Source organism: Festucalex cinctus, chromosome 6, assembly GCF_051991245.1.
Source record: "Festucalex cinctus isolate MCC-2025b chromosome 6, RoL_Fcin_1.0, whole genome shotgun sequence".
Classification (NCBI taxonomy): Eukaryota; Metazoa; Chordata; class Actinopteri; order Syngnathiformes; family Syngnathidae; genus Festucalex; species Festucalex cinctus.
Window position 1 is genome coordinate 17,680,354 of NC_135416.1, and position 17,343 is coordinate 17,697,696.

General features: G+C 38.5%; 2 long non-coding RNA genes across 3 annotated transcripts in view; both read right to left on the reverse strand.

Annotated features, from left to right (window-relative positions):
• Positions 1 to 678: 678 nt before the first annotated feature.
• Positions 679 to 2,915, reverse strand: LOC144021247 (uncharacterized). The gene is made up of 3 exons (XR_013284082.1): positions 2,668 to 2,915; positions 2,436 to 2,519; positions 679 to 1,605 (listed from the first exon to the last, which is right to left on the reverse strand). It is a non-coding gene; the product is annotated as an uncharacterized LOC144021247 (long non-coding RNA).
• A 1,738-nt stretch (positions 2,916 to 4,653) lies between these two features.
• LOC144021281 (uncharacterized) overlaps positions 4,654 to 17,343 on the reverse strand; it is a 90,014-nt gene continuing 77,324 nt past the window's right edge. Inside the window, exons 2-4 of one of the 2 annotated variants that reach the window (XR_013284093.1) lie at positions 6,594 to 6,649; positions 6,362 to 6,445; positions 4,654 to 5,531 (exon numbers count right to left, since the gene is read on the reverse strand). This is a non-coding gene — a long non-coding RNA (uncharacterized LOC144021281). Of the gene's footprint in view, positions 5,532 to 6,361; positions 6,446 to 6,593; positions 6,736 to 17,343 lie in introns of those variants that run through there. The other variant, XR_013284092.1, reaches the window with a different exon arrangement.

Genomic DNA, 17,343 nt, shown 5'->3' on the forward strand with positions numbered 1-17,343 from the left:
GTTCGTTAAAATAAGACCCCAATGAAATGGCCAAAAAAATGGCAACACGTTCCAAAATAAATCAAAATGGTGGACTTCCTGTTAGGTTTAGCATATGGTTCAAAAAGAGTTTTTTGTAGGTCATAGCCTGTTACATATGTGTACCAATTTTCGTAGCTCTAGATTAAACGTACCACCGGCAATGCTTCGTTAAGTAAGAATTTTTAAACTCTAAATTTGATGCGCCGCCGCCGTCATATAGTATATCAAAAACTTTTCATTTTTCACAATGATGTTGTCCCAGGTGTTGAGATGGTACATCCCAAGTTTGAAGTCAATCGGGTTTACCGTGTAGGAGAAGCGGGCAAAAGTATGACCCCTGTAAATGTGCAAAAATTGGCAAAAATTGGACATTTAAATACTCATACCTCACTTTCTGTCTACTTTAGGGTACACACTTCAAAGAGGTTTTTGTTCATTGGGATGTGCTACAGGTGCCACACAATTTTCATAGCCGTCGGACAATCGTAGCGGGACAGGGATCCGTTTAACCTATGTAGGTGGCGCTACAGAGCCATTTTTCTGTTATCATGTATGGCGACTTTAAAATATCAAATTTTTCGCCAGGCCCGATCTGCGTGTAAAGTTTGGTGAGTTTTCGTTCATGTTTAGTGCCTCAAAAATGTGGTTGTTTGCGGAAAAGAATAATAACAAAGAAAAAGAAGAAGAAGAATAACTAGAGCTGCGAGCAGCTATAAAGGGCCCTCGCAACCCGGGCCACGTTGGGGTATATGCAAGTCGGGGGACTTGCACGTTGGGGTACTGTTAAATAGACAAGGACCATGGAAAATAGAAATGCATTTGCCGTGCCTTGTGTGTAAAAAGGTGCAGTAAAAGGCCAAAAATGATGCACAATTCCCAAAATAAATTCAAAAGTGTGGACTTTCTGATGTGTGTGCAAAGTTTCATGAAAAGTCGCTCGTTTGATATTCAAAACCAGCATCTGTTCATTTGAAAACATTGCATGGCACAGAGATGGTGTGTGATCAAATAAAAAGCTTTTTGATGACTCTTAATGTGGTGTCGCTGTGCAACACATATGTATTCATGACATAGTGAAGTATTGTGACAGTTTTGTAGGGTCCAGCAAACAGTAAATGTGTGACAGTTATTCAAGAAAAAATGTAGCTTTGAAGCAGGCTAACCAATGACATCATCTAAAGGGGAAAAAAGCACATGAGCAAGCATAGGTATAAGTAGAGGAGAAAAAGAGATGAAAGAAGTGCGAGAGATGGAACAGGAGAGGAATGCAGCTGTTTATGTATAGCTGTTGTAACAGGACAGATTAAATAACACTTTAACCTGGGGTTAACAGCGCCCTAGGACAGATAAACTCTTTAGTGTAAAAGTTTTCTGGGACAGATGAATCCCTTGGGGTCAAAGAGTTTGGGTTAGCACATAGTCTGTCTTAGGATAATGTAACCTCCATGGATGAATTAGTCCTAGGACGCTTTGACCTGCGGGCTAAAACTTCAGGGGGGTTAACCTGTCCTGTTATATTGTGATCATCGTCTTCGTGCATGTCCTCAGTGGCTTCTTCTGTCTGTGTGGCAGCATTTGATACATCTGTAGAACAAAAAAGAATGAAGAATCATGTTAGATCTGTGAAGTTTGGTTGTCTTAGGTGTAGTTTACAGAACAGTCGTGTGCATATTTTTAGCATGGTAGTGTCTTAATACAAATGCATATTATGTAATGCACTGTATATGGATATTACAGACGTAATATTTGACGGTGATCTTATATTCATAGTTTTTGCCCGTTAATAAATAATATAGCTAGTAAGTAATAAGACACGCAAAAATGGTATAGTTGAATCATCTGGGTCAAAAAGCAATGTTTTAGGATTGTGTGATGAAATGATGAATAAAAGTAAGGATACGACAGGTACATAAATGGTTATGTAAGTGTAACGTGTTGGTGCAAAACGTTGTGGTCGTGTTGCATGTTACTCAATGGCTGTGTGTGTCAAAACGAGTTTATTTGAAAGAATATACAAATATATACACACGGACATATATATTTATACAGTATAACAGTACCGCATGTATTGGTTTTAAGGAAAGAGTTGAAAAGCAGTGTTCAGAAAAAAGCATAAGACGCACAAAGTACCATTTCACTACATGTAATAAGTTGTCAAGTAGACATGTGAATTAAGTGGTTAAGATAGTGGCTACTGTGCAAGTAAGCTTCAATTGTCTCTAAAAGGTTAGCATATGTGTTCTACATGATATCAATGGCTAGACGTGCTCGTGGAGAAACATTACAAACAGAAAAACACACTAAAGGTGCCTTTAACAAACCTGTTAATAAATGAGAACTTAATACATATATGTATGGCATACTGTATATGATTGAGAAAGTTGTCCTGTTTAGTTTATGTATTGTATACTTACGGAAAAAAGTTGGCAATCTTTGCGTATGGAGATGATTAGAGGGTCTTTATCAAAAGAGAATTTGCTTGGTGATTTGTTCATGTTCTGTAGAAAAGCAAAGGAGTAGAAATAAATACAGTATCATACTTCATAAACATACAAGAAATTTGTAGCTGTATTAACCATTGTTGGTATTTGAAGTGATAATTTAGGAATAGAAGTGTAGTGATTGCAGAATTTATAGAGTGCTTACCTTGTATGACTTTGTAGATGGAAATGTCTTTTGTTGAAAGAGCTCTTTGTTGTCTACTATATATGCAAGGACAAGCATAAGTAGGTGTGGTTATGAAGTACTTGACCATTGAAATAAAGCAGTGGTATCAAATGTATGGACCGTGGTTTGGCTCAGGCCTGCAAAGGGGTTTAATGTGGCACAAGAGATAATCTTGTAAGGTACAAAAAATAATAATAATATAATAGGTATGCCTCTGAGTTTTCACAAATCTAGGTCAAGTCAAGTCATCTTTAGTTATTTCGCGCTTGAATCATCCAATCGGAAATGCTCCATAAAAAATGTATAGAGGGTGCGATTTATTGCAAATTGCACAAGAAATCTCTAAAAATTCATGTTAATGACAAGTCTGATGTGTGTGCAAAGTTTCACGAGTTTTCACACATGTATAGATAAAAAAAAAACAAAGCAGCACTTTACTTGGCAACCAATGCATCGCTATAGCAGCAGCGTGCGACAAAATAAAAAACTTTCGATAAATTTGCATCTTAAACATCTTAAGATGAAACACACCAAGTTTGAACACGGTCGGATGAATTTTGTAGGAGGAGTTAAAATATGACCCCTAAAAAAGGCCACAAAAAAAGGCTACAAATCCCATCATAAATCAAAATGGCGGACTTCCTGTTTGGTTTAGCACATGGTTCCAAGAGACTTTTTTGTACATCGTGGGCTCTTATGTATGCCTCTAAATTATCATAGCGCTAGGTGAAACGTACAACCGGGAATGCTTCGTTAAAGAGGAGTTTTTTAGCTCAAAATGTGATGCCCGGCCCCTACGGGACTTCCTGTTGGGTTTAGCACATGGCACCAAGAGACTTTTTTGTACATCGTGGGCTGTTACATTTGTCTCCAAATTTTCGTAGCTCTAGCTGCTTCGTACAACTGGGAATGCTTCATTAAGAAGGAATTTTTTCCTTTGCAAACTGTGCATGCCACGGCAACAGCGTGCGACAAAATAAAAAGCTTTCAATAACTTTTCATCTTCAACATCTTAAGATGAATCACACCAAGTTTGGAGATGATCGGATAAACTCTGTAGGAGGAGTTCGTTAAAATAAGACCCCTATGAAATGGCCCAAAAAATGGCAACACGTTCCAAAGTAAATCAAAATGGCGGACTTCCTGTTCGGTTTAGCATATGGTTCAAAAAGAGTTTTTTGTACCTTGAGGGCTGTTACATATGTCTTCAAATATTGGTAACTCGAGGTGAAATGTACAGCCGGGAATGCTTCATTAAGTTAGAATTTTGAAACACAAAATTTGATGCCTCGCCTCTGGCGGACTTCCTGTTAGGTTTAGCATATGGCACCAACAGGCTTTTTTGTAGATCATAGTCTGTTACATATGTGTACCAATTTTCGTAGCTCTAGATTAAACGTACCACCGGCAATGCTTCGTTAAGTAAGAATTTTGAAACTGTAAATTTGATGCCCCGCCACCGTCATATAGTATGTCAAAAACTTTAGATTTTTTACCATGATGTTGTCCCAGGTGTTGAGATGGTACATCCCAAGTTTGAAGTCAATCGGGTTAACCGTGTAGGAGAAGCGGGCAAAAGTATGACCCCTGTAAATGTGCAAAAATGGGCCAAAATTGGACATTCAAATACTCATACCTCACTTCCTGTCTATTTTAGGGTACACATATCAAAGAGGTTTTTGTTCATCTGGATGTGCTACAGGTGCCACACAATTTTCGTAGCCATAGGACAATCGTAGCGGGACAGGGATCCGTTAAACCTATGTAGGTGGCGCTACAGAGCCATTTTTCTGTTATCATGTATGGCGACTTTAAAATATCAAATTTTTCGCCAGACCCGATCTGTGTGTAAAGTTTGGTGAGTTTTCGTTCATGTTTAGTGCCTCAAAAATGTGGTTGTTTGCGGAAAAGAATAATAACAAAGAAAAAGAAGAAGAAGAAGAAGAAGAATAACTAGAGCTGCGAGCAGCTATAAAGGGCCCTCGCAACCCGGGCCACGTTGGGGTATATGCAAGTCGGGGGACTTGCACGTTGGGGTACTGTTAAATAGACAAGGACCATGGAAAATAGAAATGCATTTGCCGTGCCTTGTGTGTAAAAAGGTGCAGTAAAAGGCCAAAAATGATGCACAATTCCCAAAATAAATTCAAAAGTGTGGACTTTCTGATGTGTGTGCAAAGTTTCATGAAAAGTCGCTCGTTTGATATTCAAAACCAGCATCTGTTCATTTGAAAACATTGCATGGCACAGAGATGGTGTGTGATCAAATAAAAAGCTTTTTGATGACTCTTAATGTGGTGTCGCTGTGCAACACATATGTATTCATGACATAGTGAAGTATTGTGACAGTTTTGTAGGGTCCAGCAAACAGTAAATGTGTGACAGTTATTCAAGAAAAAATGTAGCTTTGAAGCAGGCTAACCAATGACATCATCTAAAGGGGAAAAAAGCACATGAGCAAGCATAGGTATAAGTAGAGGAGAAAAAGAGATGAAAGAAGTGCGAGAGATGGAACAGGAGAGGAATGCAGCTGTTTATGTATAGCTGTTGTAACAGGACAGATTAAATAACACTTTAACCTGGGGTTAACAGCGCCCTAGGACAGATAAACTCTTTAGTGTAAAAGTTTTCTGGGACAGATGAATCCCTTGGGGTCAAAGAGTTTGGGTTAGCACATAGTCTGTCTTAGGATAATGTAACCTCCATGGATGAATTAGTCCTAGGACGCTTTGACCTGCGGGCTAAAACTTCAGGGGGGTTAACCTGTCCTGTTATATTGTGATCATCGTCTTCGTGCATGTCCTCAGTGGCTTCTTCTGTCTCTGTGGCAGCATTTGATACATCTGTAGAACAAAAAAGAATGAAGAATCATGTTAGATCTGTGAAGTTTGGTTGTCTTAGGTGTAGTTTACAGAACAGTCGTGTGCATATTTTTAGCATGGTAGTGTCTTAATACAAATGCATATTATGTAATGCACTGTATATGGATATTACAGACGTAATATTTGACGGTGATCTTATATTCATAGTTTTTGCCCGTTAATAAATAATATAGCTAGTAAGTAATAAGACACGCAAAAATGGTATAGTTGAATCATCTGGGTCAAAAAGCAATGTTTTAGGATTGTGTGATGAAATGATGAATAAAAGTAAGGATACGACAGGTACATAAATGGTTATGTAAGTGTAACGTGTTGGTGCAAAACGTTGTGGTCGTGTTGCATGTTACTCAATGGCTGTGTGTGTCAAAACGAGTTTATTTGAAAGAATATACAAATATATACACACGGACATATATATTTATACAGTATAACAGTACCGCATGTATTGGTTTTAAGGAAAGAGTTGAAAAGCAGTGTTCAGAAAAAAGCATAAGACGCACAAAGTACCATTTCACTACATGTAATAAGTTGTCAAGTAGACATGTGAATTAAGTGGTTAAGATAGTGGCTACTGTGCAAGTAAGCTTCAATTGTCTCTAAAAGGTTAGCATATGTGTTCTACATGATATCAATGGCTAGACGTGCTCGTGGAGAAACATTACAAACAGAAAAACACACTAAAGGTGCCTTTAACAAACCTGTTAATAAATGAGAACTTAATACATATATGTATGGCATACTGTATATGATTGAGAAAGTTGTCCTGTTTAGTTTATGTATTGTATACTTACGGAAAAAAGTTGGCAATCTTTGCGTATGGAGATGATTAGAGGGTCTTTATCAAAAGAGAATTTGCTTGGTGATTTGTTCATGTTCTGTAGAAAAGCAAAGGAGTAGAAATAAATACAGTATCATACTTCATAAACATACAAGAAATTTGTAGCTGTATTAACCATTGTTGGTATTTGAAGTGATAATTTAGGAATAGAAGTGTAGTGATTGCAGAATTTATAGAGTGCTTACCTTGTATGACTTTGTAGATGGAAATGTCTTTTGTTGAAAGAGCTCTTTGTTGTCTACTATATATGCAAGGACAAGCATAAGTAGGTGTGGTTATGAAGTACTTGACCATTGAAATAAAGCAGTGGTATCAAATGTATGGACCGTGGTTTGGCTCAGGCCTGCAAAGGGGTTTAATGTGGCACAAGAGATAATCTTGTAAGGTACAAAAAATAATAATAATATAATAGGTATGCCTCTGAGTTTTCACAAATCTAGGTCAAGTCAAGTCATCTTTAGTTATTTCGCGCTTGAATCATCCAATCGGAAATGCTCCATAAAAAATGTATAGAGGGTGCGATTTATTGCAAATTGCACAAGAAATCTCTAAAAATTCATGTTAATGACAAGTCTGATGTGTGTGCAAAGTTTCACGAGTTTTCACACATGTATAGATAAAAAAAAAACAAAGCAGCACTTTACTTGGCAACCAATGCATCGCTATAGCAGCAGCGTGCGACAAAATAAAAAACTTTCGATAAATTTGCATCTTAAACATCTTAAGATGAAACACACCAAGTTTGAACACGGTCGGATGAATTTTGTAGGAGGAGTTAAAATATGACCCCTAAAAAAGGCCACAAAAAAAGGCTACAAATCCCATCATAAATCAAAATGGCGGACTTCCTGTTTGGTTTAGCACATGGTTCCAAGAGACTTTTTTGTACATCGTGGGCTCTTATGTATGCCTCTAAATTATCATAGCGCTAGGTGAAACGTACAACCGGGAATGCTTCGTTAAAGAGGAGTTTTTTAGCTCAAAATGTGATGCCCGGCCCCTACGGGACTTCCTGTTGGGTTTAGCACATGGCACCAGGAGCCTTTTTTGTACATTGTGGGCTGTTACATTTGTCTCCAAATTTTCGTAGCTCTAGCTGCTTCGTACAACTGGGAATGCTTCATTAAGAAGGAATTTTTTCCTTTGCAAACTGTGCATGCCACGGCAACAGCGTGCGACAAAATAAAAAGCTTTCAATAACTTTTCATCTTCAACATCTTAAGATGAATCACACCAAGTTTGGAGATGATCGGATAAACTCTGTAGGAGGAGTTCGTTAAAATAAGACCCCTATGAAATGGCCCAAAAAATGGCAACACGTTCCAAAGTAAATCAAAATGGCGGACTTCCTGTTCGGTTTAGCATATGGTTCAAAAAGAGTTTTTTGTACCTTGAGGGCTGTTACATATGTCTTCAAATATTGGTAACTCTAGGTGAAATGTACAGCCGGGAATGCTTCATTAAGTTAGAATTTTGAAACACAAAATTTGATGCCTCGCCTCTGGCGGACTTCCTGTTAGGTTTAGCATATGGCACCAACAGGCTTTTTTGTAGATCATAGTCTGTTACATATGTGTACCAATTTTCGTAGCTCTAGATTAAACGTACCACCGGCAATGCTTCGTTAAGTAAGAATTTTGAAACTGTAAATTTGATGCCCCGCCACCGTCATATAGTATGTCAAAAACTTTAGATTTTTTACCATGATGTTGTCCCAGGTGTTGAGATGGTACAGCCCAAGTTTGAAGTCAATCGGGTTAACCGTGTAGGAGAAGCGGGCAAAAGTATGACCCCTGTAAATGTGCAAAAATGGGCCAAAATTGGACATTCAAATACTCATACCTCACTTCCTGTCTATTTTAGGGTACACATATCAAAGAGGTTTTTGTTCATCTGGATGTGCTACAGGTGCCACACAATTTTCGTAGCCATAGGACAATCGTAGCGGGACAGGGATCCGTTAAACCTATGTAGGTGGCGCTACAGAGCCATTTTTCTGTTATCATGTATGGCGACTTTAAAATATCAAATTTTTCGCCAGACCCGATCTGCGTGTAAAGTTTGGTGAGTTTTCGTTCATGTTTAGTGCCTCAAAAATGTGGTTGTTTGCGGAAAAGAATAATAACAAAGAAAAAGAAGAAGAAGAAGAATAATAACTAGAGCTGCGAGCAGCTATAAAGGGCCCTCGCAACTCGTGCCACGTTGGGGTATTTGCACGTCGGGGTACTGGCACGTTAGGGTACTGTTTCATAAGAAACTGTCTAAATTGTAATTGTTTTTGCCATGCTTTGTGGTTTTGTTCACATTGCTATTAAATACTTTGTCTAGGTATTTGGCTGATAGGTATGCCTCCCAATATTCACACATCTAGCTGAATCATATAAAAAACATTTTTCTTTTCAAACAATGCATCGCTACAGCGAAGGCGTGCGACAAAATAAAAAATGTCAATAACTTTTCATCTTAAATATCTTAAGATGAAAAGCGCCAAAGAATATATGACGCCTATAAAAGGCCCCAAAAATGGCATCAAATACCAAAGTTAATCAAAATGTCAGACTTCCTGTTTGGTTTAGCATATGGCTTTAGAAACTTTTTTGTAAGTCTTAGGCTGATAGGTATCCAAATTTTTTCACATCTAGCTGAATCATACATTTCCAAAAGCTTCATAAAAATTTTTGAGATGGCGCTATTGAGCCATTTATTGAAAATTAAATAAATTTAAATAAATTAAAAATAAAATGTTCATTTTTTATGGCAAGTTTGATGTGTGTGCAAAGTTTCATGAGTTTTCGCATGTTTAGACAAAAAAAAAAAAAAAAAGCAGCATTTTACTTGGCAAACAATGCACCGCTATGGCAACGGCGTGCGACAAAATAAAACACTTTCGATAACTTTGCATCTTAAACATCTTAAGATGAAGCACACCAAGTTTGAAGACAGTCGGATAAATTTTGTAGGAGTTCGTTAAAGTATGACCCCTAATAAAGTCCACAAAAAATGGCTACAAATCCCAACGTAAATCAAAATGGCGGACTTCCTGTTTGGTTTAGCAGATGGTTCCAAGAGACTTTTTTGTACATCGTGGGCTCTTATGTATGCCTCTAAATTATCATAGTGCTAGGTGAAACGTACAACCGGGAATGCTTCGTTAAAGAGGAGTTTTTTAGCTCAAAATGTGATGCCCGGCCCCTACGGTACTTCCTGTTGGGTTTAGCACATGGCACCAAGAGACTTTTTTGTACATCGTGGGCTGTTATATTTGTCTCCAAATTTTCGTAGCTCTAGCTGCTTCGTACAACTGGGAATGCTTCATTAAGAAGGAATTTTTTCCTTTGCAAACTGTGCATGCCACGGCAACAGCGTGCGACAAAATAAAAAGCTTTCAATAACTTTTCATCTTCAACATCTTAAGATGAATCACACCAAGTTTGGAGATGATCGGATAAACTCTGTAGGAGGAGTTCGTTAAAATAAGACCCCTATGAAATGGCCCAAAAAATGGCAACACGTTCCAAAGTAAATCAAAATGGCGGACTTCCTGTTCGGTTTAGCATATGGTTCAAAAAGAGTTTTTTGTACCTTGAGGGCTGTTACATATGTCTTCAAATTTTGGTAACTCTCTGTGAAATGTACAGCCGGGAATGCTTCATTAAGTTAGAATTTTGAAACACAATATTTGATGCCTCGCCTCGGGCGGACTTCCTGTTAGGTTTAGCATATGGCACCAACAGGCTTTTTTGTAGATCATAGTCTGTTACATATGTGTACCAATTTTCGTAGCTCTAGATTAAACGTACCACCGGCAATGCTTCGTTAAGTAAGAATTTTGAAACTGTAAATTTGATGCCCCGCCACCGTCATATAGTATGTCAAAAACTTTAGATTTTTTACCATGATGTTGTCCCAGGTGTTGAGATGGTACAGCCCAAGTTTGAAGTCAATCGGGTTAACCGTGTAGGAGAAGCGGGCAAAAGTATGACCTCTGTAAAAGTGTAAAAATTGGCAAAAATTGGACATTTAAATACTCATACCTCACTTCCTGTCTATTTTAGGGTACACATATCAAAGAGGTTTTTGTTCATCTGGATGTGCTACAGGTGCCACACAATTTTCATAGCCATAGGACAATCGTAGCGGGACAGGGATCCGTTAAACCTATGTAGGTGGCGCTACAGAGCCATTTTTCTGTTATCATGTATGGCGACTTTAAAATATCAAATTTTTCGCCAGGCCCGATCTGCGTGTAAAGTTTGGTGAGTTTTCGTTCATGTTTAGTGCCTCACAAATGTGGTTGTTTGCGGAAAAGAATAATAACAAAGAAAAAGAAGAAGAAGTAGAAGAACTAGAGCTGCGAGCAGCTATAAAGATCCCTCGCAACCCGGGCCACGTTGGGGTATTTGCACGTCGGGGTACTGGCATGTTGGGGTACTGTCAAATAGGAAACCATCTAAATTGTAAACGTTTTTGCCATGCTTTGTGTTTTTAAAGTTTCATGGAAAGGCCAAAAACGATGCACAATTAACAAAATAAAATCAAAATGGATTGGCACATGGCTATATAGAATACTTTTTGAATATATTCGGCATGCCTGCCAAAATTCACACATCTAGCTGAATCATATAATCGGAAAGACTTCATAAAAATGTCTAGAGGGCGCTATTGAGCCATTTATTACAAATTGCACAACAAATCTCTAAATAAAATATTCATGTTCCAGACAGGTCTGGTGTGTGTGCAAAGTTTTGTGAGTTTTCACCCATATTTAGACTCTCAAAAAAGCATTTTTCTTCACAAACAATGCATGGCTACAGCAAAGGCGTGTGACAAAATAAAAAAATTCAATAACTTTTCATCTTAAATATCTTAAGATGAAACACGCCAAAGAATGAAGACGATCTGATAAGTTCTGTTGAAAATATGACCCCTATAAAAGGCCCCAAAATATGGCTACAAATACCAAAGTAAATCAAAATTGCAGACTTCCTTTTTGATTCAGCATATGGCTTTAGGAACCTTTTTGTAAGTCTTAGGCTGATAGGTATCCCAATTTTTACAAATCTAGCTGAATCATAAAACACAAAACATTTGCAAAAGCTTCATAAGAATGTCTAGAGGGCGCTATTGAACCATTTATTGCAAATTGAATAAGAAATCTCTAAAATATTCATGCTGATGACAAGCCTGATGTGTGTGTAAAGTTTCATGAGTTTTTGCACATGTTTAGACCAAAACAAAAAAGCAGCATTTTACTTGGCAAACAATGCATCGCCATGACAACGGCGTGCGACAAAATAAATAACTTTCGATAACTTTGCATCTTAAACATCTTAAGATGAAGCACACCAAGTTTAAAGACAGTCGGATAAATTTTGTAGGAGGAGTTCGTTAAAATATGACCCCTAAAAAAGGCCACAAAAAATGGCTACAAATCCCAACGTAAATCAAAATGGTGGACTTCCTGATTGGTTTAGCATATGGCTCCAAGAGACTTTTTTGTACATCCTGAGCTCTTATGTTTGCCTGCAAATTATCATAGCTTTAGGTGAAACGTACAACCGGGAATGCTTTGTCTGTTTAATCAAAACGCAAAATATGGTGTGCAATTCCAATGCATTGCTATGGCAACAGCGTGTGACAAAATAAAAAACTTTCGATTACTTTGCATCTTAAACATCTTAAGATGAAACATACCAAGTTTGAAGACAGTCGGATAAATTTTGTAGGAGGGGTTCGTTAAAATATGACCCCTGAAAAAGGCCACAAAAAATGGCAACAAATCCCATCATAAATCAAAATGGCGGACTTCCTGTTTGGTTTAGCACATGGTTCCAAGAGACTTTTTTGTACATCGTGGGCTCTTATGTATGCCTGCAAATTATCATAGCGCTAGGTGAAACGTACAACCGGGAATGCTTCGTTAAAGAGGAATTTTTTAGCTCAAAATGTGATGCCCGGCCCCTGGGGGACTTCCTGTTGCGTTTAGCACATGGCACCAAGAGACATTTTTGTACATCCTGGGCTGTTACATATGTCTACAATTTTTCGTCGCTCTAGCTGCTTCGTACAACTGGGAATGCTTCATTAAGAAGGATTTTTTTCCTTTGCAAAAAGTGCATGCCACGATAACAGCGTGTGACGAAATAAAAAACTTTCAATAACTTTTCATTTTCAACATCTTAAGATGAATCACACCAAGTTTGAAGATGATCGGATAAACTCTGTAGGAGCAGTTTGTTAAAATATGACTCCTATGAAATGGCCAAAAAAAAATGGCAACACATTCCAAAGTAAATCAAAATGGCGGACGTCCTGTTAGGTTTAGCATATGGTTCAAAAAGAGTTTTTTGTACCTCGAGGGCTGTTATATACCTCTACAAATTTTGGTAACTCTAGGTGAAACGTACAGCCGGGTATGCTTTGTTAAAGAGGAGTTTTTTAGCTCAAAATGTGATGCCCGGCCCCTGGGGGACTTCCTGTTGGGTTTAGCACAGGGCACCAAGAGACTTTTTTGTACATCTTGGGCTGTTACATATGTCTACAAATTTTCGTAGCTCTAGCTGCTTCGTACAACTGGCAATGCTTCTTTAAGGATACTTTTTTTCCTTTGCAAACAGTGCATGCCATGACAACAGCGTGCGACGAAATACAAAGCTTTCAATAACTTTTCATCTTCAACATCTTAAGATGAATCACACCAAGTTTGAAGATGATCGGATAAACACTGTAGGAGGAGTTCGTTAAAATAAGACCCCAATGAAATGGCCAAAAAAATGGCAACACGTTCCAAAATAAATCAAAATGGTGGACTTCCTGTTAGGTTTAGCATATGGTTCAAAAAGAGTTTTTTGTAGGTCATAGTCTGTTACATATGTGTACCAATTTTCGTAGCTCTAGATTAAACGTACAACCGGCAATGCCTCGTGAAGTAAGAATTTTTAAACTCTAAATTTGATGCGCCGCCGCTGTCATATAGTATATCAAAAACTTTTCATTTTTCACAATGATGTTGTCCCAGGTGTTGAGATGGTACATCCCAAGTTTGAAGTCAATCGGGTTAACCGTGTAGGAGAAGCGGGCAAAAGTATGACCCCTGTAAATATGCAAAACTGGGCCAAAATTGGACATTTAAATACTCATACCTCACTTTCTGTCTATTTTAGGGTACACACTTCAAAGAGGTTTTTGTTCATTGGGATGTGCTACAGGTGCCACACAATTTTCATAGCCGTCGGACAATCGTAGCAGGACAGGGATCCGTTTAACCTATGTAGGGGGCGCTAAGGAGCCATTTTTCTGTTATCATGTATGGCGACTTTAAAATATCAAATTTTTCGCCAGGCCTGATGTGCGTGTAAAGTTTGGTGAGTTTTCGGTCACGTTTAGTGTCTCAAAAATGCGATTGTTTGCGGAGAAGAATAATAATAAGAATAATAATAAGAAGAATTCCTACAAAAACAATAGGGCCTCGCAGCGGCACCGCCGCCGCCGCTGCTCGGGCCCTAATAAGAATTCCTTCAGGAACAATAGGGACCTCGCAGCGGTCGCTGCTCGGGCCCTAATAATAAGAATTCCTTCAGGAACAATAGGGACCTCGCAGCGGTCGCTGCTCGGGCCCTAATAATAAGAATTCCTTCAGGAACAATAGGGACCTCGCAGCGGTCGCTGCTCGGGCCCTAATAAGAATAATAATAATAAGAAGAATTCCTACAAAAACAATAGGGCCTCGCAGCGGCACCGCCGCCGCCGCTGCTCGGGCCCTAATAAGAAGAATTCCTACAAAAACAATAGGGCCTCGCAGCGGCACCGCCGCCGCCGCTGCTCGGGCCCTAATAATAATAAGAATTCCTACAAAAACAATAGGGCCTCGCAGCGGCACCGCCGCCGCCGCTGCTCGGGCCCTAATAATAAGAAGAATTCCTACAAAAACAATAGGGCCTCGCAGCGGCACCGCCGCCGCCGCTGCTCGGGCCCTAATAAGAATTCCTTCAGGAACAATAGGGACCTCGCAGCGGTCGCTGCTCGGGCCCTAATAATAAGAATTCCTTCAGGAACAATAGGGACCTCGCAGCGGTCGCTGCTCGGGCCCTAATAAGAATTCCTTGAAAAACAATAGGGACCTCGCAGCGGTCGCTGCTCGGGCCCTAATAATGTACAAAGCAATCCCCAATGTTGGTTTTTGCCACACTGTCAAATATGTGGCGATTACAGATTTAACTTTTTAAAACGTCATCACATTTCTACAGAATATATTAACCATAATTGTAGATATAAGCAGCACAGTTCTTGAGTGGTTAGCGCATCTGCCTCAGAGTTTCTGAGGTTAGGGTTTTGAATCTGGGCTCCAGCCTTCATGTGTGAGTTTATATATCCGTCCTGTGCTTGTGTGAGTTTATTCTGGGAACTCTGGCTTCCTCCCACATTTGAAAAACAGAACGTTATCTTAATTGAATAAATGTCTGAAGTTGTGAATGTGAGTGTGAATGCTTGTTTCTCAATATGTGCCCAGCAATTGGCAGCTCATCCGTGACAGAAAATGGATGGATGGTTGGATAAAATGTACTTTTTTTTGGCATTTTGGCTCAGTCTTATGTTCAATAAGCTATTATTTAGCAGTGAAAGCTAATATATTTTCCATTGGCGTACAGTACCTTATTCACCCATCCACCTAACGGCCCAATAAGCCATTCATCATTTGACACTTCACCACTTGAAAAATTGAATTTTCTAGCTACCCTGTCAGTCATTCTTACAGTGACTCAAACTACGGTGTAAATACGTTTACTAAAGGTTGTATTGATATAAATATTTAAAAACAAAACTGTTATTAAAGATTAAACACACATGTACTGAACTGAAATGTTAAATACAATTAAACTACTCAGTGATTCTTAGTGAACAAAAGCACAAGGCTGCTGGTCGCATTTTTACGACATTTTGAATATCACCGTGCTAGGCCATTTACTATTGCGCTACTTTATGAGTAACTGATTTGCAGGTGAGATCTGATTGAATAGTGTTGAACAAAGTGGTTCGATCAAACCCCAGCGGTTCGGTGAGTCATTCTCAGGGTTTCGGCGGAGGTCAAGACACACAACCGACTCATATCATGATGACGATAAATGATGATACCCCCTGCTTGGCCATCATTGGCTGCACGTGATCACACTACATTGTTTGGCCTATCTGTGCTGCAGGGAATTTCGTATACTCATTAGTCGACTTTTGACTGTTGTGATGGTATGTGGTGTGATTTCTTTATCATTGTAATCCCTTCATACTATGTCGAGCAAAAAAAAGAAAGTGGTCGCCGACGTACATGTGCGATATGAATTCACATGTACACTATAATGGAACGTATACGGCGTTCCACAGAGGTCAATTCTGGGGCCTTGCTGTTTTCATTGTAGCTGCTGCCCCTGGGTTCTATCTTAAAAAAATAAAATAAAATAAAAACTAAAAACAGTGGTGGTTGTTTTAAAGTTCTCTATAAATATAGACTTTGATGAAAGTCTGCGTTCAACTGCATGATTTACAATGTCAAGTTGAGCAATGCTTGTCCAAAACAATTAGTAATCTAGCAAAACTAAAGCAAACACTTTTAACTACAAGGGAAATACAAGAACAAAATAATTTTGAATTCAAGGTGAAGAAAGCCAGATTCAATGAAAAGGCTACTTGCCCTGTACATTTTTTTCCACCAGTGAACCCTATATTACCATAATTTCTGGAGTATTTTTTCCCCATGTTTTGAACTTTCGGCTTTTAACGTGCCACAGTTTATTTATGACTGGTGTTCAGGGTAAATAAACGTTTTTGAAAAATCCATCCATGTGACCTTTTTCTTTGCAAATATTTCATGTTAAAACATGGAGATCTGCGGCTAATAATACAACATAGCTAATACATGTGCAAAATTCTTTTTATGGCTAAAAATAGCTGTTGCGGCTTTTTAACTCATTTGCTCCCAATAACGTGTAAATACGTTTTTTTTTTTATGTTGTAAGTGTCCCAAAGATGTATTTATACGGTTTTTTTGTTTTTTTCAAGTGTTCCCTTGCTATAACACAGTTCACTTTCCGTGGTCTCACTGTATCGCAGATTTTTTTTGGTGCAATTTTGGATGCTACTTTTTTTTTTAATACAGTAATGTACCTATTATTTTATAAAATCTATGAAGGTTTGAACATTAATAATGTTTAAACAAGAGAGAAATGTGAGAATATGTAAATGAGCATATGTAAATGACATAATGTATACAATAAAATGGAAATGATGAGAAAAGAGCCTTAAAACATTTATTATAAATGTAAAACATAAAACTAACTACTTCGCGGATTTCATTTATTGCTGGCATTTCTTGCAACCTAACCAGCGGAAAACGAGGGAACACTGTAATTGTCAAAAACACTTGAATGCATCACAGTTGGAAATAGCTGTGGACTGAAGCTGATGGTTTACTTCTGTTTTCTTTACAAAATGATAAGGATATCTCTCTCGCTCTCATTTTCCAATCATTTCTCCACTCGCTGCTGTAAAATATCTTCCTAAAATTATGTCAAAAAAGTGAGAGAAAATGAAGGGATGTTTACGATGGCAGGTGCTATATTTGAAGAATTGAGTGTGTGCCTGTTGCTGGGGTACAGGTGTTAGAATAGTGTCAGAGTAAACAGTCTCAATCTGATACCGGCTGATTGGCCAATTAGGGCGTGTTTCCCTGTGACACGCAGCAGTCAATTTACGCTCCGTTTTTCACCGCCTCTCACAATCGCTCTTTTGCTTCGCTCATCCTTAAGTGCTTCCGTCTTTACCACTATCCAATCTGTCTCTTCCAGTATCTTGTCTCCTTTTTCTTCCTCCCTTTTAATGTGTTCTCTCTCATCCCTTGTCCACATCCAACCTTCATTCACCCCACCCCCAGAACCTTTAACCTCG